The following is a 24,280-nucleotide window of genomic DNA, read 5'->3' as shown; positions in this document are numbered from 1 at the left end:
AGGTGTTCTTTTCATAGGGATTGAGATCTGAGGTGATGCTTCGTTCTGTGAGTGGAGAACTGGACTCAAACCGTGCAGGTAAAACGGTCCCACAGCATAACAGAGCTGTCGAATCTTCTCACTGTAGGAGTCAGTGATTTGGTTTTTTCCTTATTACATCATTTATCTGTATATGTCACCCTTAAGCTCTTTCCCCTAATGTTTCTTATTCATATTCAGAACAAGGGCGCTTTTACATTAATGCTCATCACAGCTTCCTTATACCCCTCGCAGGGAATAAAGCAGGAGATCACCGCAGACTGTGACGTAGGTATGAGGAGTTTCATTAAGTCTCAGATCTGTCCTAGATGATCCTTATCACAGAAAAGTCTTTGTTGTTAAGTTGTGATATGAAAGCAAGTCCATAAAATTCTCATTTGAAATTTGATTAGTCTCACACTCAGGGTCATCATTTCATCCACTTCTGAACAATTTTGAAGATGTCTCTTGCGTCGGACCTCAAAAACCGCCATCCTTCAACTTGATTTTTATTCTTGGTGAGTGGACAAAGTTGACAGCAACCGCATCTGGAAAGCTGTGGTCCAGGTGACACGATTGCACTTGTTCAAAAAGCTTCTCCACTTTCAGCGTGTTCTGAGCTAGGACGAGATGGCGAGTTGGCATGCACCACAGTTCAGATCATTTCCTCTTAATGTTGAGTCTCAGACACCTGAAGGCATTGCAGTCAAACCACAGATACAGTGTCGCCTTTGGGGAGCAATTCATGATGGATGCTGAGGTTGTAAATTGTGGCAGGGAGACGTCCAAAGGTCAAATAATCCTACTAGCACAGTTTAAGATCACTCTTTTACATCTTGTGTATTTGAATCCAGTTTACTGGGGAGTAAATTGCTGGCATTATATTTTGGTTTGGTGCAGTTACTGTCTGGAGCCTCATTACACTCTTGTCTTTGTAATCTCTTGGCTCTGGCTTCCCTTTCACTGTAGAGACATAATGGTGTGATCCGTCTTCTCATCTTTACAGGTTAAGGCAATGTCCTAATGTCATTAACACCCCAACCTAAAACAGACGATGTACATCGGCCGTGTCCGTTCCCAACTTCACTTTTTTTTTTCAAACAGTAAGCGCACCACAATTTTAAAATACAATGAAGCCTATTATATGCTTCAGGTGAGAGTGTTTCCTGCTTTTAGGCTGCTCTCCTCTGCTCTCTGTTTCACCTCGTGTATGTGCTTGTGTGACACAGCAGTCAACTCTCACACGGAGATGAAATAAAAGAAGTTCACATAAGTTTAAATTATTTGGTAGGGACTGGCTGATCGTGCCGAAGTGCTCTCTGCTAGCCCGTTTTTACTTTCACACTCATCCCTTTAGACATTTATTTGCAAAACCAAAACCAGATAAACTTGGATTACAACACAGAAAGAGAGCGTGCCTGTGTTCATCGCCTACTAAAGACAAATTCACTTTACTGTATCTTTATATGGCAGATTTGTTCGCTGCTATAATGTTCAAACTCTCGCTTGTATAACCTTTAAAAGAGACCAAAAATAAATAAATAAAAGTTCTTCCCAAAATGTCAAAGTTAAAGACCGTAACCACAAGGTCACTTCTGCACCCATTAAAACAATTTCTATGAGTCTACAGTATTTTGATGTTACTGAATGTCAAATAACATTGCTTTTTTTCTTCTTCTTTTTTCTTTTTTTACTCAGGAAAGTCCTATTAAGATCCAAAATATCTGTGTGTTGGGTGTTTACTTCAGACCGTGACCTTTAAGCAGTGGCAATGCACAAGCTGAGGCAGTCTCTGGGGAACTGCAACAACGGTGGCGCAGCACATCAGCTGGAGGTGCTGTTGTTTGTTTAAGGGCGACCTGTCACACAACCTAATATCTAAGGCCTTATGCAACCCCGCTGTAGTTCATATGATCACCTAGAGACTGGTCAGGCATGAGCTACCTCAGTGCAGGGCAGATGGACCTGTGGAAGGTGTAAAGTTTATATAACTGTCCCACTTCATGCCTCGCTACATGCAGTTTGAGATTCGTGTTGACAGTTGCAAAATGTGCACCAGAGAAGGAATGAATTTCTCCCCGAAAAGTTTCTATGTTTAAAGCCGCCCAAGAAATGTTCACAGCACTGGTGTGCTCAAGCATGACCCTGTTTATACCACATGACATCCATGTACTCAGTACCCCATAATGACACCAACCTTGTACAAGCAGCCTGGTCCCAGGGCTGGCACAGACGCAGAATACCTTTGGCATGGCGAAGTCAAGACGGCGTGGTTGTTTTCTTTCAGGCCTCAGAGATGAGACCAAATGGTGTGCCTTCTGTCCCTGTTGTTTCTGCCTTTCTGCACAACCTCTGCATGAGTGCGGGCGACATTTATGATGTAAACCAGATGCTTGTGACCCTGAGGCTCCATTGCTACCAGGCTCTGGGACACGGGAAGAAGGCTGTGTTGAGAAAAAGGAAACATCCTGCACTTGGCGGTCACTTAGCCCCTTACATCTTTTAATAAGGTTTATTACTTTTATGCTTTTAAATTACACAAGAGGTACCAAGCTTTTTTTTCTTAATCTCTCCCTTTAAATAATACAGTCCCCATCCTCCCAGTTTTTAACCATTTAGTTGTAACCAAAAAGCTGCCTTAATATATTCACTAAAATGCAATGTATTTTACTTAGTCCTACATTACATGAGTTTTTTGTGTCTTTTTAACTACTCTATAATGAGTTCTGGGCAGAACTGGAAAGCCAAACAAATTAGTATTAATTCAGAACAAATTAGACGATTGTGAAAGTGACGTTTACTTCATGACGCGTAATTAGTGTCATTCGGATCCAGCTGTGTCTGCTCGGCGTATATGAAATAGGTTGTCACCCTCAAATTAAGTTTACAATCTCCTCATCTGACCTTTTGAGTCAGATTAGAAAGAAAGAAAATTAAAATGTCACATTCCCTATGTTTTCATCACTGGGGATATTACAGTGGAAAAATATTTCCTATTTATTAATCAAAAATGTCAAAATGCAATTTGATTGTATTTACAGATTTATCTGCATTTGCTGGCTATTTTGTTAGATACACCTTGCTAGTACTGTGTTAAGCTCTCCTTTGATTTCAGTTGCCTTAACTCTTCATGAGATGGATTAAACAAGGTACTGAAAAGTTTACTTAGAGATTTCAGTCTATGTCGACATGATAGCATCACACAGTAATTGCAGATTTGTCAGCTGCACATATGAATCTGTCATATGACTCTAATTCATGACTGTGGAAGCAGAGTACGGTGAACTCATTTGTTCAAGAAAAGACTGAGATGATTTGAGCTCTGTGACATGGTGTGTCATCCTGCTGCAGGCATCCATCAGAGGATGGGTCTGCTGTGGTCACAAAGAGATCAACATGGTCAGCAACAGTAATGCTCGTCTGGTACTAAATGGCTCAAACAGCGCCAGTAAAATATTGGCCACACCATTACACCATCAGTATCCTAAATGGATGACAGGAGTCAGAATGGATCCACGCTTATATGTTGTTTAAATTTCTGCTATCCAAATTTTGAATCGTAAATCAAGCCTTTTTAGACCAGAAAAAGTTTCTTTTTCACTGAAGGAAGTCACACCCAGTATGGTCTCCTGCTGCTGAAGCCTATCTGCTTTAAGGTTTAACACGTCGTGCATGCAGATACACTCTTCTTCTTCTCTTACTGGATGTTTTCTCCTTTCAGATCATTCTCTGTAAACGTGCAGAAAAATCAGCGCTTTCTGAAAAACTCAGATCAGGCCATCAGCAACCATGCCAGGTTCAAAGTCACTTAAATCACCTTTCTTCCCCATGCTTGAACTTCAGCAGGTCATTGGATTGGCTGATTAGATATTTGCATTAATGAACAATTGAACAGGTGCACCTTAATAAAGAGCAAGTCTATTTGCTGTCAGTTAAAAACATATTCACAACATTTTTGAAGGATTCTGCAATGACATGAGTACACATTTATGAATATTTACCATGACAATGTTAAGTCTTTATTTATCATGTATTGATTAAGCAAGTTAAAACTTTCTGTTGAGTCTCTGCATGATACACAAACAAGTTTTATATGCAACATTTATAGTCTTTACTCTGCTACCTCATGCACAATTTATTGGAAATTTAGTCTTAAGGCAAAGCATTAAAAGCATTCTATACACACTGTTTACCTGTTTAATGTTTAATGTACAATATAGCTGTGTTTTCCCAAATGGGATCTGCCAAATGTTAGCATGACACAGACATAAAAATCTATTATTTAAATGGTTGCAAAAGGAATAAAAACCACTTACAATAAAGAGCACAGGCCTGGGGAAGCTTCTATGCTTGAACTAAATTATGTTGTCAGTGTGCTACATGCTCGCATTGATCAACAGGTTGATAATTGGTAGGTCATTTGTTAATTACCAATAAACACGGTAAGTGCAGCTCCGAGAGAGATGAGAACTTAAATGGATTTGTCATAAAAATGAACGTTTTATTTCTGGAGGGATGTTTGAACTTCAAATGAAACATGAATGACTCCAGCAGGGCAATCCAGTCTGATAGTTGGAAAGATATTTCCCTCCAAACCTGAAATGTCAACCTAATGGTGACTCTGAGTGAGTGAGTCTGCTCCATCCTCTGGGAACAATGCACGTCTGGACAAAAATGTCAAAGTAAGCACTCAAATAGTTGTTAAAACATTTCAGTTTGGACTGAAGTGTTGATCTGAGTGACTTACTCTGCTAACCATCCGCCCCCTATCATCCCCGGAGTCACGGTGATGGCATAAAAATATCAAAAACGAAAACACGGCAGCTTTTTGTTGAGGCTGTGCAAACAAAACGGAGGTCAAAACTGCAGAAGAAATGAATGTTCTATGAAAGCGAGAAAGACCATCAGCTCATTTATATAATGTATGCTACCATAACATACTGTATGCTTTAGAGCGCACTAACAAAGTGATAATGCTGCAGGCTTTAGACACATGGCAACACAGAGATAAAGGCAGCATAAATAAATACACAAGCTTAATCTGTATGAATTATTTCTGTGGGGAACAAACTGTCATAGTTGAAGCTGATTTAAATTCCTGGACCCTGCTATAAGCTCTTAAATCAAAGGACTGTCTTGAGAAACGCTAATGGAGGGATTACCGCCCTGTACTTAACATGATTGTTTTGTTTTTCCCTTTTTAATTGAGGTTCAGTGACAGAGCTCGCTAAATTAGAAGTTGGAAGTTAATGTAATTAAAGCTACTTTACGACAGAAAAAACTCAGAAATATTTCATGTTGACACCACGAGTAATGGAAGTGTAATAAATTATGGAGCAATAAAAAGTGTAAATGGCTCTAGACGTTTCAGATTGTGCTTTATTTCTTTTGAAGCATGGTTGCCATAGATGCCAGAACTGTGTCTGCTCCTCTTTGGTCTCCGGTTCTGTCTTTACTGTTTCTATTTTGGTCTCGCTCTCAGTCCAAAGTGTCAGGCGGCGCAGGAGGGAAGTAGCAAGCCAGTCTTTCACCACAGGGAGAGAAGTGGAGTGCTGGCTTGTCTCGCCGGTACCCCATAGAGACGTTAGCCCCACAGGTACATGCTAATGAAGACAGTGAAATCAATATTCCTGCCATCCTCCCCACAGCGACACACATGCATAAATTTGTATTTCTGTACTTGTGGGAACCTTCCATTGACTCCTGTTAGTCCCCATTTTCAGACCTGAAAGGCGAAATAGAACCTCGGGTAGATTGTGACTGTTCAGGGTTACTGCTTTCGGAGCGCCTCCAAAACTCAGCAATTCACTGGATGTTGAGCAAAACTTTCTTTTTTCACTTCTTTGTTTGCAAATTGAATTATTAATTTGTTCCTTTTTTATAAGCAGGTCAGGCTGTTTGTTTTTGCTAAGCTAACTCTTAGCAAAAACACTTGTTGCTAGAGAGAAGCCAAGCTGCCTCATGCTACAGTCACAGTCTTGACAACAGCGGTTGGAGACGGCTGACTTTTACATTGTTTCAAAGATGGGAAGCTGGTCGGTGACCACTCACAGACCAGGTGATTAAAATTGCATTAAGACATTTTATCTCAGACTGACTTCAAGTTAGCAATTCTATGCAGTCTGAAATGATGTGGCAATTTACTGTGATACACCAGCAAAAACTGAAAATGTGTCATCATCTGCATACACAGAAATACACATTAAGCAGAAATTCACATCGACTATTTGCATCTTTAGATCTGAAACCAAAATTCCTTCACAAATAGTGACAGAGTCGCTGCAGGACAGCAATGTAACTGCAAAATGACATAGGCGCTCGGCACCCCTGCTTTTATATAGGAATATAACCTGAATACAACCAGCTGTCAAGTTGAGTTGAATCCCCTACTGTAAAGAAATACATCACTGATGAGCTGCACTCATCTCTGTTGACTGACTCAGATTGATTGCAGAGTGTTTGCAGTCAGTCTGAAGCTGATTGCAGTCTCAGGGCAACCTGTGCAATTGCTTTGCAGTTGAAAGTAAGTAAAATAGCCACAGCGAGATATTGAAAAGAAATGAGGGTGTGAGCGAGGACCAGAAAAGCTTTTTTAATGAATGTATATGTAACATGATAATCATTTTAAACAGAGGTTTGATCACCTTTCGACGTGAAAAATCGTAAACATTTTTTCTTTTTGTTACTTTCGACTGTGCAACTTTGTATGTCAGGATGAAGATGTCTGTAAGAAGCACTGCTATATTAGGCTGACGCTTCAGCCACACTTTGACAGTTAAATATTGTGACTTTCACTTCATCTGAGCACACCTTTACAGACTGGGTCATCTGGATCATTCCATGTAAAGAATGAAAAAGTAGAAAAAAAGTTTCTACCTTCCCTCTTTTCTCCACTGATTGTTTTTATTTTTTGTGTAAAAGCAGAATGTTTAATTAATGTATGTCAGTTTTATTTTGGGGGTTTTTCCGGGGGTTACCCAGTCCAGCACCTGAAACCTGAGAAATGTCATAATTCATGCTTTTATTTCTTCTCAGTTTGATTATCGTAATGGTGTTTCAACAAATTTCAACCAAACTGCTCTACACTGACTCTACACTGGCTGACCATTTAATTTAGAGCTGATTTGAGGGTGTTACTGTCTGTAACACTGAGTCTGCGGCCCAGTGTTTTTGTGTGTTTTAGGTATATTCTTTGATTGTTGTCATTCATGGGTTTTGTTTCTGCTTGTTATAGATTTTGTTCTATGATTTTGGTTTCTGTTATTTTGCTTTTCTCATGTTCCTCCTCGTGTCATGTCTCGTCTCCTTGTTTCCTCTGTCTCTCTGGTCAGTCAGGTCTCTGTGTTATACTTCCTGTTTTACTTTGACGGTCCCTTGTCTCATGTCAATGTTTCTAGTTTTGCTTCTTTTGTCTTGTTATGTCTAATTAATCCCAGCTGTGTTCCCCTCCTGTCTCCCATTCCCTGATTACTCCAGCTGTATTTAAGCCCTGTGTTTTCCTTGCTCTGTGTTGCATTGAACCGTCACTGTTCTGTTGCTCTCTGCTTGGCCCTGGTTACTTTTCCTAATTCATGTTTCTTAGTTTCTAGTGTCCATATTCAGGTTTTGGTTTGCTTTTTGTGAAGTTTATTTCTTATGAAAAGTTTGTCCAGCATTTAAGCTGCGCTTCGAGTTTATTCCTCCATCTGAGTGTCCTGCATTTGGGTCCTACATCCTGCATGCCACACAGCACCAACCATGACAGTTACCTCTTACTTTTCCTTACTGGACTCCAGAATATATATTAAAACTACTGTCCTAGACCAACCAGTGCACAGCCTGAGATCCTCCGGCACAAGTCTGCTCACTAGTCCTACCTCACACTTAAAGACAAAAGACAAAGTGTTTGCAGTTTGGGATGGAATGACCTGCATGAGGAGCTCCAACTCGCTTCATCAGTCTTCTCTCTTATATCATTGTTAAAGACTCATTTATATGGTAGTGCTTTCATATAAATTTTATTTTATATGTTTGACATTCTTAACTTTCCATCATTTTATTCTTTTACCTTTTTTAATTTGATGTTAAACTCTTGTTTTCTTAACCATTGAGTCACTTTGACTTTGTTCTTATTCTTGTTTTATCGTTGAACTTGAGTCTTGCGTGGCCTTTTGTAATTGCTATGCTAATACATAAAATGTAACCAATATAATGACTATTATTTTTAGATTCATGTTTTGCTAAAGTTTAATTAACTATAAATGTAAAATTAAGTGATGCTCAGCATTAAGTGAAGATAAATTACTTTATCTGGTCCTAAATATAATCTTTACTTTTAATGTACACCTGGGCCCAAAATAGTGACATTTAAATTTTTAAACTGTTTTTGTGGGAACATTTTGTCCTCGCAAGAATAGTAGTGTAAGAAAACACTCGCAGTTATTTCATATCTTCATTATACCATCTGAGTCGGCGGGGTCCCCCGTGACTAAGCTACAGTGTGTCACAAAAGATTAAAATGAGGGAACGATAAGGGGAAATGTGGCGCGTATGAATAACAAAGGTAAAGGCATGAATGGATAGAAGGTGATTACAGATTAAAAGTCTCACAGGGCAAAGCGAAGAAAGAAGAAATGAGTGGAAAAGGGGGAAGCGGAGGTAGAAACACAGATCCCACAGGCGCTCCTCGTTTTCTCGTCCCATGCTGTGAGCTGCTGTTCTCTGGTAAAAGCAAAATGATTAACTTGGAAGACTGAAGTCCCACCATACCCAGCGGCAAGAAAGCGCAATATAAAATGGGACTTCCTGTTAAAAACTTTCAAAATTAAATCATATGAGGCAAAAATTATTACTGTTCGTTCCAGGTGTGAGGATCATCCAAGAGGCACGCTGTTGCTCTTTGAGACGTGGTGACACATGAGCCAAGTATTGACTTCTTAAAACCCTGATAAGCTTATGTAGGAGTCTCAGCATCATCCACCTGTGATGTAAAGGTTTGTTTGCTTCAACAGAAATTGATTGGAGCATTGATTAGTGCCTGTTGTGTAGAAAGCTGTGGAGTTGATGCTAATGTGACATTCTGATCTGATTCATCAAGAATGAGTCATATCCATCGTCATCATCGTGCCTCTTCTTTTCCATCTTCTTCTGTTGAGTGCCCTGAGCACAAAGAATGAAATATTTGGATGAATTAATAAATCCTTCTTTAATTCTTCATATCATAAAATGTATTTTTACTATTTAAAAGCTGGAATCACAACATTTATTTTTAATACCTGATAATATCCTGGATTTATAAATGAGTCCAAATTTGATTTTAACCTCTAACATGACAGGTTGATGTTTAAGCATATTATATTGCATCATTACCACTATTATGTTTCACGTAAAAGAAAACAGATCGTAACATCTCACTTCCACCATAGCTTTGATAAGAAAAGCCCAGCTGATAGAAAGCAAAGAGCTTTTCCAAGTGTTTAAGCACTTTATCAATAATTCCCTCATTTAATGCATTATTTCAATTTGATCTTCTATGCTGGATAAGAGGATAAGTAAAGTGTTTTTTCTCTTTTAAGGTGGGAAACGGAGGGATGGGGGGGTTATCTGACATACACTGTTGTTTATAGCTTCCACAATCACTTCTTATTATAACTTCCTTAGAGTAGACAAATAGCTGCACATAGTAGTGTCTATATGATGGAAAACATACTGTCCTTTTCCATTATCCACTATGTGCACATCTTAGTCCACCTTAAGCCTTGTTTTAGCTTTTCAGAAGAGGCCTCCTCACCCTCTGAGACCACTAGGACACAGCATTCTTTTGACTTGACTTTTGCTGAATGGAGTCTCGCATTATTTATTAAAATATTCTTTATCTATCATGCCATCTTGTACAAGGCAACAGTTTCCACTTTGTGGGACTTCTGCTCACTAAACAAAGTTTAATTTGGTGCTGTGCTCTGTTTCATCTGCCTGATCTTGCTTTGAAAACAAAGTTGGAGTTTCCACCGTGTGCTTTATACCTCCATGCACTGCCTCCTTAAGTCTTGCACCCAGAAACATCCTCTGTGATTACCCAGATTATCATCTGGCCACTTAGCACTAATGCAATGCTTCCCGCCATCACAATGCTACTAAGTCAACTGTAAACGAGATCCATTTTGATAACAGCTGAACCAAGACTGCAAATTGGCTTTAGATGAACAAGATTAAAACCACCACAGGTTCAAATAAAAGCTGCTTCTGTGGAAGGACGTTGTAATAAAATCTGTCTTTTGTACATTGAATATGTACGTTCACTGGCCACTTTATTAGGTACAGCTGATTATGTTCTCAGTGGCAGATACTAAATCGATTTAGTCATATAGACAAGGTCAAATCGAGCTGTTGAAATTCAAAGTGTGTATCAGACTGAGAAATAAAGATGATATACGTGACTTGGCCAAGCTGACAGGAAGGGATGAGTAAGTAAAATTATCATTTAGGACAACCAAGTCGTGCAGATGAGCACCTCTGAAGAACATGTCTTTGGCCCATTGGAGTTTTGTTGCATGCATCCCTCAACACATCCCCATCTTATGACAGTTCATTCAGGCAGTATATCTCTCCACGTCACAAAGTTCAAATCATCCCAAACTGGTTCCTTGAACATGAAAATATAGAAAATGTCAAATGAGCATCTTTGGGATGTAATGGAATGGGAGATTTACATAATGTATATGCAAAGACAAACCTACCAAAACTCTGCAATGTCATCAATATGAACCAAAATGTTTCTGGCACCTTGTTGAAACCACATCACAAAAAATTTCAGCATTTTCAAAGACTGAAAAGACTGAAAAGGTGTATCTAATAAACTGTCCTGTACGTTTTAATGATCTAAGTCGAGACTAAACTGCTTCAGATTGCTGACCTATAAATGTATTCACGATTCAGCCAAACTAAATGACAGCTGTTTGGCACAACTGTACATCAGAGAGCATTTTTCAGGCTTTTACTCTGAAGGCCAACATTTAATGCCACTCTGTACACGCTGCTGGCTTGACGCATCTCTCTCGCTCTCTCTCTCTCCCCACGCCGTGATACCAGCGCGGTGCCGATGCTTCGTTAAACCTGGAGCCGACTTCAGAAACACTGAGCTGCGTGATAACCGGAGAGGAAACCACATTAAAAAAAACGAAAAAAAGTCTGCTATTTTAAGGTAGTTTTTCCATGGAAGCCAGAGTGGAAGGAGACCAACTCAGAGAGAGGATTGCATTCACAGTCTGTGCAAGTCTGTGTTAAGAGTGTGCGCGCCTCGGACTCCCACTCAGTGATGTAAAACGTGAAGGTGGATTTTGGCATGTGGCGGAGCAGGTAAAAGGTAAGACTCGTGATACTTCATCGACCATTAAATTGTTGTAACACTGATATATATATATATATATATATAGAGAGAGAGAGAGATACATATATATTTATATTTTTTAAGCTCAAATTCATATTTCACTTCAATCCGTGACGAACATGAACAAAACCCTTCCCGACTCACTCATTAACTGGGCGATAACTCGCGAAAAAAAAGGAAAAAAAAAAGAAAAGATATTGACACTTGGTTTCATCAGCAGACTATAGGCGTAGTCCCTCTCCGGGCAGGAGGTGTGAGAATATTTTCAGGGGGGAAGGATGCAAGTTATTCAAATAAGTAAATAAATAAATGCGAACAGGAGAGCTGATGAGGTCCCCATGAGGTCTGTGGTGGTGAATGGAGATAAAAGCTCTGCCTCTGTTTTGGGAGGGATGTAGGTGTTGAGGGAAGAAAGGATGCTGCATTGTGATCACACTTTATGTATCATACCGTATGACTGAAAACTCAATATAAAATATAAAAAATATATATACATAAATAAATTTAAAAAGACAATCCACCGCCTGCATGAATGGTGACGCCTGTGGATGTGACTTCTTTCCCCCCCACTTGAGATTGTTGCAGCAAAGAGATCGCATGTATACACTGTCTGACATGATGACACCAACACACTTGACAAGGTGGAGAGATAAAAACCCTCCTGTGCTGCACGGCGGGGGATGACACAAGCTCTGTATGAAGCTGGTGTTCTGCTGTGAGTCAGTGTGGCCCTGCAGCAGAGGAACGCACTGAGGAACACAGTTCTTTTTTTGTACCCCCCTCAGAGTGGACCAGGATCCCTAAAAGCCTGCGGGGATGAGATATAGTATAGATATCCCTTCATGCGGATGAGTGTTTGCAAAAAACCCTCACTTTACACGCTCCTGTTCTGACCTTAAGTATGAGAAATAAGACTGAATTATAAATGAGTTATGCTCAGCCAAGGGACTCTCCAGCTACTGGCTCTTCTCTGACTTCCGTGGGCATTAATTGAGGATGGCATGGCTACAGTAATTGTGTGCAAATTGAATCTGGCCATTGTTATCTTCATAATAGAGAGCATAGTTCAGGGGAAATAACCAGAAATGCATTTGTAAGCCTTTTTTTAATTACTTTTTTTTTTTTTAAAAAGGGAACAATACTTTTGCGTTCCAAAATCCAAGGCCACAGCATGTATGCATTTGTTCAGTGTGCTCACCAAAGTATGGTTTTTAGAAGTTTTCTTGTAACAAATGAATTTAGGTGCACGGAGGACTCTGCTGTACCTCAGGGCTTTCGGCCAGTGCCGCCCTGCTGTATCCAAGCAAGAGGGATGCTAATGGAGGGGTTGGAGGGGGGATACAGGCGTTACCGCTGCAAGATCGAGAGAGAGTGATGCTGAGCGTGTGTCTCTGAGAGAGAGAGAGAGAGTGGGTGAGTGTGTGGGCGTTTGTGTGTGTGAGGCGTTTCCATGGCAACCTGTCAGGGGTGTGTTTGGTCCCGGGAGATAGAGAGAGGGAGAGAGAAAGATGAGAGACGAGGAGAAAACTATCCCTTGTTAAGGGTTGGGGGGGGAATGAGATAAGCTAATGGGGGGGGGGGTGTAAGGTGGGATTGCCTCCGCCCCTCTGTCCTCCCCTACCACTGTTTATTTTCTCCGACCCTGGCAGGCTTCCTTTTCCCTTTCCCTTTCTCGCATCTCTAACTCTGTTCCCTTGCAAGGAAATTTCAAGGCTTGCCGTGTCTGTGTCTTGTGTCACACGGGAGGATTTCTGGGTAATAACCAGGTGCACAAAACTCATCTGAGGAAATCACCGCGCCACCACCGTTTTCTCCTGACTTAACTCCCAATCAACCTTCACGCTGCCTCAATGTAATCTACAGCTGGTCATACTTACCATGACTGTATTCTTGACCTCCACAGCCTTACCAATCAAGCTCAGCCCCCCCTGTTTTTGTCCCTCATTGTGGGTGCGCAAACTAATGAGTTAACATCCCACCCGCGTAGCTGCACACAAACCGCCTGGCTGATTCTTGGCACCTTTATTTCCCTCAGATGGTGCCAATAATGGAGAAAAGCAATGCCAGTGTTTGGGTTTTATGCACTGACTGTTAAGCTCTGTCTTACATGTACTGATTCCCTTTATTGGCATTAGTTGGATTACATTAGAAATCCAACTTAAACCAAATGGAAGAATATAGGGATTGATTACATGCTGCTGCAACAAGTGTGACAAGGATTTTTTTCTGTTATTGTTTGTGATCTAACAGGAAATAAGAGAAACAAGATCTAAGGCAAGGCAAGACATAAAAGACATAAATAAAACATAAAAGGGATTTCAAAAAGGCAAAAAAAAGAAAAAGAAGCGCACATGCAAACCAAGGACAGAAGAAAAAACAAAATAAAATATAACATTAGAAACTAAAATAGATTACAGTGCAATCACAAAGTTACACCTACAGATATGATGTGGCTGATTTCCCTCCATCCTTAAGCATGCAAAAGTCAGCCCATGTTTCTTGATCCTCCAGATTTAAATGATAATAATTAAAAATGCATCTCACCATTTATTACCAAAACGTCTGTCTTAGTCTAAGTACAGGTGAAAAAATATTCTTTGGCATCATAAACATGAAGCAATAATTTTGAGAGAAATACAAGGAAATGTATAAAATATTTATAAAGAGAGATATTTAAAAGTGAATATATACCAATGAACGAATCAAGTAAATTTTATTTGACCAGATTCCATTAAAGCTCAAAATTAACAGTTGATTGAGAAGCAGTTTCATGGCCATGTGAGGCCATAAATTAAGTAGATTAAAATCTTATTATGATTTTAAATGTATTACTCGCATTTGGTAGCAACTTCATGCAAGTGACCGCAGCCATAATTAGGCAAAAAAGTAATAAACTAAGGCCATCAGTGAGAAAGCAAAAAACATTCAGTGGCTGTTTTAAAAGTAGGGAATGAATTTGTCTTGATGCATGCTCAGTCATCCAGGAAAAGAAATTCCAAACACTCCTGTGATTGCAGCTATTCCACTGGCCACTGATCAATGGTCTTTGATCAGTGAGTGTTGATCAATTGTTATGACAATTTGCAATATAAATGATAAAGAAACTGACCTCACAGCCCTTTGTTTGCCAGTGGTGCTAGTTTCAGTCATTGTGCAAATGACCTGCAGTCACTTGGATGAGTGACGAAATGCAATGAAAACGTTGCGACCAGATGAATCAACTTTTCGGGATAAGGAAAGAATTGACCAGCTCACTAAAAAGCCTGAGAGCTTGGTGTGGCTGTAGCTGAGGAGGCAGAGCATGTGATCTATTAATTGCAGGTTTAATCCCTGACTGCTGCAGTCTGTATGCCAACTTGCTGACTGACGCATCACAGTTCTGAATGAAATTATTTTTACAGGTTAAACCGAGATTAATTTGTACCAGAATGATGGGAATTAAAAAGTGTGGAGATGGAAAGAAGCAGCTCATCATTCCAAGCATATCACATCATCGTTCAAACATGATGTTTGATTGATTTGATTTTATTGATTAGCATTCAAATATATCAATGAATACAGAACAAAAATCTACCACAAAGCAAGAAAGCATGAGACAAGGCTAATCAAAAGGTATTGGCTGAAGCAATTGCTTATTCAAGATGGCGTGAATGTTGTGTTAGCCTGCAAGGCTGACAAGGTCACTAATTTTTACTGATGATGTGACTGCTGATAAAAGTAGAAGGTACTCTATGTTCAGTGCAAATGGATAATAACTGAAAGCATGCCAAAGAAAAATCAGCCCAAGAGGCAAAGAAAGTGAATATTCTTCAATGACCACGTCAGTGACCTGACCTCAGCCCCATACAGCGGCTTTACGGTGACTGAACCACAAGTAAGCAGGAAGTGAAGGTGGGTGCAGTAAAGGCCTGCCAGAGTATTTAAAAGAGGGGATTACAGAAGTTAGTAATGTCCACAGGTTTTAGACTTCAGGCAGTCATTAGCCACAAATGATTTTCATCCAATTATTAAATCCATATATTTAACATTATCTTAGTCTGGCCCATTACTTTGGTGCTTCTGTAATTCCTCCGCATTTATTGCAATACTTAATTAAACCACTTAAGGGTGAAAGTCTTCACTTTAATCACATCTTGGTTATATCGTTTAAAATCGACTGTGGAAAAATGACAAAAATTGCGTCACTGACCATTTAGTTATGGACCTGTCTGCGGTTTCCAATGACATTTATACTAAAAATACTTTTATCTAATCAGTTATGGTTTCGATTATAGTTTAAAAATAATTTTTGCAGAAAAGGAGTTTTGGCATCACTGTTACACCAGATCTTTATGCCATACTTGGCTGATTTAGAAGGGGATGTATCGCACCTGCCTCCAAAAGCCACCAACTGTTCATCTGCACACAGATCAGTACCAGTTTTTGGATAAGTGCACTACAAAAATATACAAATATCCCTAATGGCAGGGCCTGTCTGTCTAATCTGGTTGCTAACAGAAAAGTAGACAATTTGATTCATTATAGGAGGAATTTTTATGATTAGAAATATAATAACAGTGCACATGAATGTATAACTGGCATCATAAAAGAGGTCACTTGGTCAGTTGAAGGTCTAATGTGTTTTGTTCTCAAAATCTCTCATCATGGAGAAGCAGGAGATTTTTTTTTTGTTTCATCTTGAATCTGAATTAAATATCATCCACGTGGAAGTTTAAATGTCATTTTCACCGAGAGCCCATTTATTGTACTTCCCAAAGTAACAATAACTCAGAGACTGAGCTGAATGAGAGTAAAATCATTTCCATTAGCGAAAACGTCTTTGCCCTTCCCATTGATGCGTTCTTTTAGAGATAATCCACAATGATAAAAAAAACCATTAAAAATTATATTCATTGTTATTATCCAGCTACCAGGTGATCTGTTACTGCGACGTGCTCAGGTTTCAACCTTTCCACAGCCAACCGGGTTACTATTGAGGAATTTTAAAGTAATTGTGTAGTTCATCACGGTGATTCTTAATGAGAGCCTGCAGTATGTGTACAGTTTGTCAGAAAATCAATACACCCCATAGGTGTCAAACACATTCTCAGGATATTAGTGCACGTTAAACTGATCGTTCTGAAATAACCCATTATGACAACCTAAAACAACAGATGGCTGCTGAAAGGCAACATTATTAATGCAAGGCAGATTTGCAGACAGAAACTTTAATTACTTAATAATTACCATGTGAATCAGTTTTATCTACACCATTAATAATTGATTAAATATTGTTCAGTTGCCACTTTTCAATCCCAGATGTCAGAGCCTCCAACTAACACACACATGAATTATATTAAGACTTTAAATTTCCAGGGTTTTACATGTAATAAGGTCAATAAGGTTTCCCAGTAACACTACAATAAAATGCAAATGTTTCAGCTTCTGAATGATCATATACAGAATGCTTATAGAAGAAGTTTCATGGACTTCAATAAATAATTCTGCACAGCTTTATTTGAGTAATATAATTAACTTAGGTCCTTTTGTGCAGGTTGCTCTATAATGTTGGAGTTTGTTTCATGTTCACTGTGTTTCACAGTCAGGGAGGAAGACTCTCCTCTCACTTAATCTGACTGGAAAAGGAAGAAGATATGTCAAGTTAAATAAGTCTTCTTGCTGTTTTCTATTAATATCTTCATAGCAAAATATATTCTTAAATTAGAGTTTAAGCACTAACGTTTAGCCCCAGTGGCAAGGTTAGAAATCTAGAAAGGATAAAGCAACGTGGCATTTATGTTCATATCATTAATAATACAGTATATTTTAAAAGGGTGCCTAGCAGACGCAAAGGTGTAGAATATGAGAATTTTATGTAACTTTTCTTAAGAAAAAAAGGAAATGGCTATAACAAGTGGAAACCAGATAAAAGCCCCCAAATGTTTAGTCAGAGAGATGCGATAAAACACAAATTAGTTTACTTTTTTTTTTTAACTACCCTGTGCTAAATGGCTCCATATCAGAAATAATTACACTCGATCTTAAAGTACTTTGAGAAGAACTAACTTTATTAAACGGTGTATAAAATAGTTGTCTAATCCAAGGAGTCCCAGATAAATCAGCGAATAATGACAAGAGCCATGACTTCCCACTCCTCTTCTGAATATAGATGTGTCCAAAGCAAGAGGACAGTGAGGACTCTTTTCATATTAAGCAACACATTAGCGATGCAGCGAGCTCCAGAGTGCTCGGTTGTTATTGGAGACGAATTTTTTGTTTGACAGGCAAGACGAGGCCAGTGTGTGGGGCCCTTTTGCTGGAGTGTGATTAGCATTGCAGATGCTGGTTTCTGTAGGCGTCAGTTTCAACAAACTCAAGGTTCCCCGTCTCCAGTGCACGATTAAAATGTAACAGTGATACGTGGTTAATTCGCAGGAGCAGTATTATGCTGCAACACTCACAGAGCCTATTTTTTGCTCAGGTGTATATTGCACCTCCTCCTGCATGGGCTTTTTTTGCACCTCCTCTTGCACATAAATACACACAAGGGCTGCAACCACACGAGTTTCTCTGTGCTGAAGTCTAATATGTCTCAAAGCTGCCAACAGCTATTACTTTCTGCAGGTATTCAATATCAAAAATTAATGTGTGAATATGAAAGGGAAATGAGGGGATTCGTGACTTTCCTCGAGAAACGAAGGTAAAGATGAATTAATTTTAGTATTAGAATTTAGCACAGAAAGCAAAAGTAATAAGAATAACCACTGGCATGATCATAATAACCGTAATAATAATTGGGATGATCCACAATAGTCAGTAATCCTCAATCCTAATAAATAAAGGGATCATAAAAACATCATCTTCGTGTAATTTAGGTCCATTAAGGTTATGACCCTCCCACAGACAACCAGTGTAGTATTGATCAGCTTTAAAGTATGTGATCAATCAAACCGCATCATATCTGTTAGTGTAGACAACAGTAGAAGCTGATTCTTAATGAAAGCCTGCAGCATCGGGGCCATTTATCAGAAAATCAATATACACTATTGGTGTCAACCTACGCTGTATACACACAAACACACACAGTTGGACATGGGTCCAGCTTGTAGTGGGTGTTCTGTGTGTGCATGGGTTGCCATTAGTGTAGGAAGTGCAGGCAAAAAAACCCATCATTGAGCTGTGCTGTGTGGCATTTTAAAGACTAATATATTATTCATGAAGAAATTTGATTGTCTGTAGTTTTTTATCCTCTTACACTTCATCATTATGTGTTCATTTGTTCATAGCGATATTAGCTTTGGGGTAGTTTTGGCATACAGCCGGTTTCTTCTGTTTAGATAAAAAACAACCTTTAGATTTACCTACTTTGTTAAACTGCTTTGAAACTCAAATATCCAACTGAATACACGAGTAAACTGGCACCAACTCAATGCTTTTACATATGTAGAATTGGTCAAAGTGACCAGAAGAGTTTCTAGGAGGATGTTGGAAACTCCATAACCACCTCTGGGGTTCACACAGGATGGTCCAGAAAAAGAAAAAATCATGTAAAGGTGTGTGGGATAGTTTCTTGGCACAAATTGGGCCTCTTAGGACCAACTAAGCATCATTTAAATGCCACAGCCTACCTGATTATTATTGTTGCTCATGTCTGCTATCTTGCAGGGGAATAACAGAACATGTCACTGAGTTAGGATCATTTCAAGGTGGTTTCTTTAACACGACATAGAGTTCACTGTACTAAGCAGTCCACACTCACAGTTTCCACATCCTAGTCTTAGATCTTATATAGCACCTTTGGGATTTTGGTGTGATTTGCATCATGAACGTGCCGCTGATACATCTGCAGCAGCCAAAAACCAAAATCTCTGAAGAATGTTTCCAACACCTTCTTGATTTTATGATACGAAGAATTTAAGCAGCTCTGGAAGAGAAAAGAGGGCCCAACCCAGTACTAACAATATGTACCTAATGAAGTGTCAGGTGAGTGTAATTTATAGCATCTTAGTAACCTTTTCACTACTGTAGTAATTGGGACTGTATAACTGTATTATTTATGAAATTACTCAGAATACGTGGTGTGTAAAATATGTTGTTGTGATTTGACAGCCCACGTTCTTCCAAGAGATTGTTCACTTATTAAACAAGACCTGCGTATATGCAAACTCATATAGGCACAACCTAAATAGGTATATACAAAAATGTTGCCATGGTGAGCTAGAAGATGCTACAAAGTTTTGTGACATACTGCATTCTGAATGTTGTAAGGGGTTAATTTAATACCAACTGTGAAGCTTTCAAGTAATTTACATGCGCAAACTAGTGATGGGTAAAATTCAAGTTCCTCCTTTTCTACAGTGAAACATTTTCAGGAATGCTTACATAGTTTAAACCAGACAACAGGAACCAATAATCGATAGCTGTTCTTCCATTCATGCCAATAATGATCTCACTGTAGTTCCATCCTGCAAACTTAATGTATAATCTTTTATTGCCTTAATGCAAGTCAGTGTATACTTTACACATATTGTAGCATTGCAGATTGTTGTGACGATTGAATGAAAACACCTTTGAGGTGCTAAAAGTCAAAATGTTTAGAAGTATCTGCCATTCTTGCTGCTATATATAAATGCGCTCAGCTCTCAGCAATGTCAGGAGCAAATAATGGTGCACATCCTTTCCATTGAGAAATGAGAAAACATTGCAACAGGCAGGTCTCTGGAGGATACTCTTGCAAGAGATGCCAGTAAAATGGGGGGGGAAAGCACAAAGAGTTCTTCAGGTTAGTGTGGGCAACCTTCCTCTGGCACTGTCACAAACACAGAGGGATGCTGACATTAGACACTTCCACGATATGTATTCTATATTGTTTATGAGCACAGTTTGTAGAAGCAGCTTTTTATAAAGTGGTGCGTTCATTTACATTTTAGTGTAAAGAGTGATATTTTCCTGCACCTGTGAATTTTTCCGAGCTTAGCTAATGAGAAGTTATGAGAAGTTTCAGTATTCAGTGTTTCTCCTGGGTAGAAACAGCCTCAACTTTATGTTGCACCACCCAAAGTTTTTAATTCTCTAAACTTGTTAGCTGCTTGTAGGTTAGTAGGTACTCAGTGAACCCTTTTAATTTTTAAAGTAACTTTAAATTCAATAAAAATTCAAGTGCCAAAATTCTGGACTACACATGAGGCTTTTCTCAGAACCAAGTTAATCCCAACATTCCCAACAATAAAGCATGCCGTTTAATCACAGTGAATCATGCTAGCTGAGTTTACAAGCTGCTGTTAGCATTAGCTCCTAAGCTTCAAACCACTGGGTCATGTTAAACAGCTACATTTTAATGGATGTGCCCATGTTATATACAATATAATTAATTTGTTAGCTAGTCTGCACAATCTCCACACCAAATAAAGATTTATTACCGGTGTGAACTGGCTCTGTATACAACAGCAGACACTTTATTAGGCACAACTTGCTAGTATTGGGCTGCCTGCAGAAGTAGCTTAATTCTTTGTGTGATAAATTCGAGAAGATGCTGAAAACAGTCCTCAGAGACTTTGGCATTGACATGATAACGTTGCAGTTGCTGCAGATTTGCATGTGCATGATGTGAATCTCCAGTTCCACCAGAGCCTCTGCTCTGTTTGATTGAGATCTGATGCAGGAAACCAGATTTGAGCTTTGTGCACATTATCCAGCCATCAGCAGCCATCAGAAAATGGGTACCGTGTGGTCGTAAAGGGATGCAATAATACTCAGGTAGGCTGTGGTATTTAAATGATACCCAGTTGGTGCTAATGGGCCCAAAGAAAATATTTTTATTCCATTACACTGAACCCATCAGCCTGAACTGTTGATGCAAGACACGGTGGATCCACACTTTCATGTTGGTTACACCATCTGAGTGTTGCAGGGGACATTGAGACTCATCAGACCAGGTAATGGTTTTCCAGTCTTCTAATGTTGAATTTTGGTGAGCTCAATTTCCTGTTCTTGGCTGACGGAAGTGGCAACCGCTGTGGTTGTCTTCTGCTGCTGCAGCCCATCTACTTCAAGGTTTGACATTTAGAGATGCTCTCCTGCAAACCTTGGTTTCCAATGAGTTACATTTGCTTAATGGTCAGCAATGTGGCCATTTTTCTCTGGCGGCTGGCATCAAGAAAGTCTTTTCTCACTAAGAAGTGCCGCTCACTGGATGTTTTCTCTTCTCCTCTCAGACCATTCTCTGTAAACCCTAGAGATGGTTCTTTGGGAAAATCCCAGTAGATTTCTGAGCTACCCAGACGAGCCCATTTAGCATCAACTGCCACACCACATTCAAAGTCACTTAAGTCACCTTTGTGTCACATTCTGATGTTCAGTTTGAACTTCAGCAGGTCATCAACTAACACAGATGCTTTTATGCTTAAATGTTTTGCATTGCAACCATGTGATTGGCTGATGAGATATTTATGTTCTCGAACAGCTATACCTTATGAGTATAAATACAACTGGGTTAAAAATGAATTGAATTACTTTATAACACTTTTTAAACACTCTAGATTTTCACGATGACAGGATTCAAACTGATTAGATCATTTCACAGCTTTTTGAATTGACTTATTCCAGCAGGGACCAACAGGAGAGACGAGGAATTAAGTGTGACTTAGCCCACAGCCAGATTTGATATGAGAATATCAGACTGCCTGCGAGCCCTCCCACCCTCATCTCTTTTCATTCTCAACAGTGAGGTCCGTAACCCTGCATCTCCAGGAGTTCTTCCTGCATCTGGCCCATATTCTATCATTAGCTCCCCCGCCCCTTCTCCCCCACTGCCTCCCTCCATCTCTGTTACTGCAAATTCACTTTAGTCACATGTACAGTAAAAATGATAGAAATGCATTAGGGCAAAATAGATAGAACATTGTGCAGGTGATAGAGTATAAAGCCCAGAGGAGTCTTTGAAAGCAAAACAAAATGCAGCTGAAATGAGCAGAGATGGGTTCTAAAGACTTCACTGAAATGGACAACAGAGGGGAAGTGATGGCAAAGGGAGCAGCGCGGCAATGTCATTTCAGGTTGTCAAACTCTACAGCATGAAATTAAGCAAACCAGGTGGGGAGAATGAACGTTAGAGCAGTGGTAGGTGAGGGGGAGCTTGATTCAAATCAGAAGTTTGACTCTTTAATGCAAAGATAAACTGCCCTGAATTCAGGATTCAAAACACAAATGCAGCTATGAACGATGTGCAAAGCAAATGCTGAATCTTTTTGCTTTCATGTTGCATTTTCTGATGCTTTTGCAGCAGCCGGGAAAATAAATGAAACATCACCCTGTGAAGTAAGAATAACGCAGCATCTACACAGTGGATTTCTTTATGAAAGAGTTCAATGAATAGCAAAATAAAAGTCTGGTATAAAAAGACACTATTCACATTATGCTTCCCGGGCGTAATAAATGACACCAGGTGATAGGCAAACACAAATCAAACTGATTTCCTGACATCATATCCTCGGTAATAAAAACAGCTGCTGATTGCCTGTCATGTGTGATAGAGGGAACGAGACCGCCTGCTGCTGCACATTTCAGAACAAATATTGCTCCGGTCTCAGATGGTCAACATGGCTTTGTCCACCTCTGTGACAGGACGTGAGATGGCTTTGCTTGAGCGCTTGGTAATAGCACAAATAAAAAACAGTAAGTGCTGATACAGAGAGGTTGTTTGTTCGGTGGTAGAGAACAGATCGGTGCTCCTGGGGAGCACCTGCTATACTGTAGTAACGACCCTGTCAATACGATTGGCCCACAGAGCTTCGGTCTTAATGCACTCACCCGCTTGTCATTATAAAGCACTTGAAAGAACAGAGAGGCCATTATATTCACAGTGTAGCACCAGTTGTGGAGCCCGTGGCCTCTCAGCTGTCCTGTTGCGTGGACACCAACGCTCTGGCTGATCCTCTGTCTGAGAGCACACTCCTTGCCGTGGGGGCTGTTTGGCTGGTTGGCGGCCAAAGCCGCAGCTTCAGTGGCTTTTCAGGATGACAGCATTGGCACCGCATGTCTGCAATAACTGTGTCCTTCTCTGCATCTAACGCAGAGATGTGCAGAGCTGCCTGTCAATTGGGATAATTATAAGTTTGGCTTGGTGATTTTTTGCTTTAGAAGTATGGGCTGTATTTGAAATATAGGAAAGGCCTTTGGCTCTGCAATCTTTCCAATCTCCAGCAGGAGGCCTTCCCCTTCTCAACTCATCACATTGTATGCAAATCTATGAAAAAATTGCCCTATTAATCATTTGATTTATGAACTCAGTAGACATTTTCACAATGAATTTATGGTCTTAAAAACTAATTTTTACTTTTATTTAATACAGCACAATGTTCATTTTGTAAATGATGCTCCGATTTAGAGTAAATTTAGTGATAACTGCAAGCACATTCTAGCTATTTGTGACTGACAGCTGCTACCATGTGAGCATGTTTACCTCACTTATCACCTCCTTTAAAAATAAATGCACCCCAAGAGCCTCCAAAATGGGTGACATCTCTGTAGCTGCATCATGCACTTTTTTACAGTCTAGTGTAGCTATGTTCACACGTGCACTGCAACGCTGAACTGAAAGTCTGTGTGATTCACTGATGTGCAAATAGGCGAATATATTCACAGCTAGCTTGTGGTCTTTCTGAGTGGTGCCTGCTGCACGTTCTGCCCAGGCAGCATCCTCACCTAAAAAAGTATTTTCAGTAGTGTGAACGCTCTGCAGACTTCGTGTAGTTTTCCTGTCTTTCTTCTCCCGACATTGTCTGGAGTTCACGTGTCAACCTTTATTTAGCAGTTTATTTGCTGTTTAGATGTCCTGCCAACAAGTTTTTTCAAAAAGGTCTCAAAGACTTTAGAGTCAGACCTGTTACAGATCGTCAACTTTTCTTTATTATCAGGTGT

General features: G+C 39.6%; 1 protein-coding gene across 1 annotated transcript in view; it reads left to right on the top strand.

Moving 5' to 3' along the window:
* The first annotated feature begins 11,065 nt into the window (after positions 1-11,065).
* Positions 11,066-24,280, top strand: part of lingo2b (leucine rich repeat and Ig domain containing 2b) — a 38,475-nt gene continuing 25,260 nt past the window's right edge. Inside the window, exon 1 of the mRNA XM_005750436.1 lies at positions 11,066-11,359. The gene's annotated coding sequence lies outside the window, so the exon portion shown is untranslated. The remainder of the gene's footprint in view (positions 11,360-24,280) is intronic.

This window comes from Pundamilia nyererei, unplaced genomic scaffold, assembly GCF_000239375.1.
Source record: "Pundamilia nyererei isolate P.nyererei 1_Seehausen unplaced genomic scaffold, PunNye1.0 scaffold00274, whole genome shotgun sequence".
Lineage (NCBI taxonomy): Eukaryota > Metazoa > Chordata > Actinopteri > Cichliformes > Cichlidae > Pundamilia > Pundamilia nyererei.
This window is presented reverse-complemented; position numbering and strand designations above follow the sequence as displayed.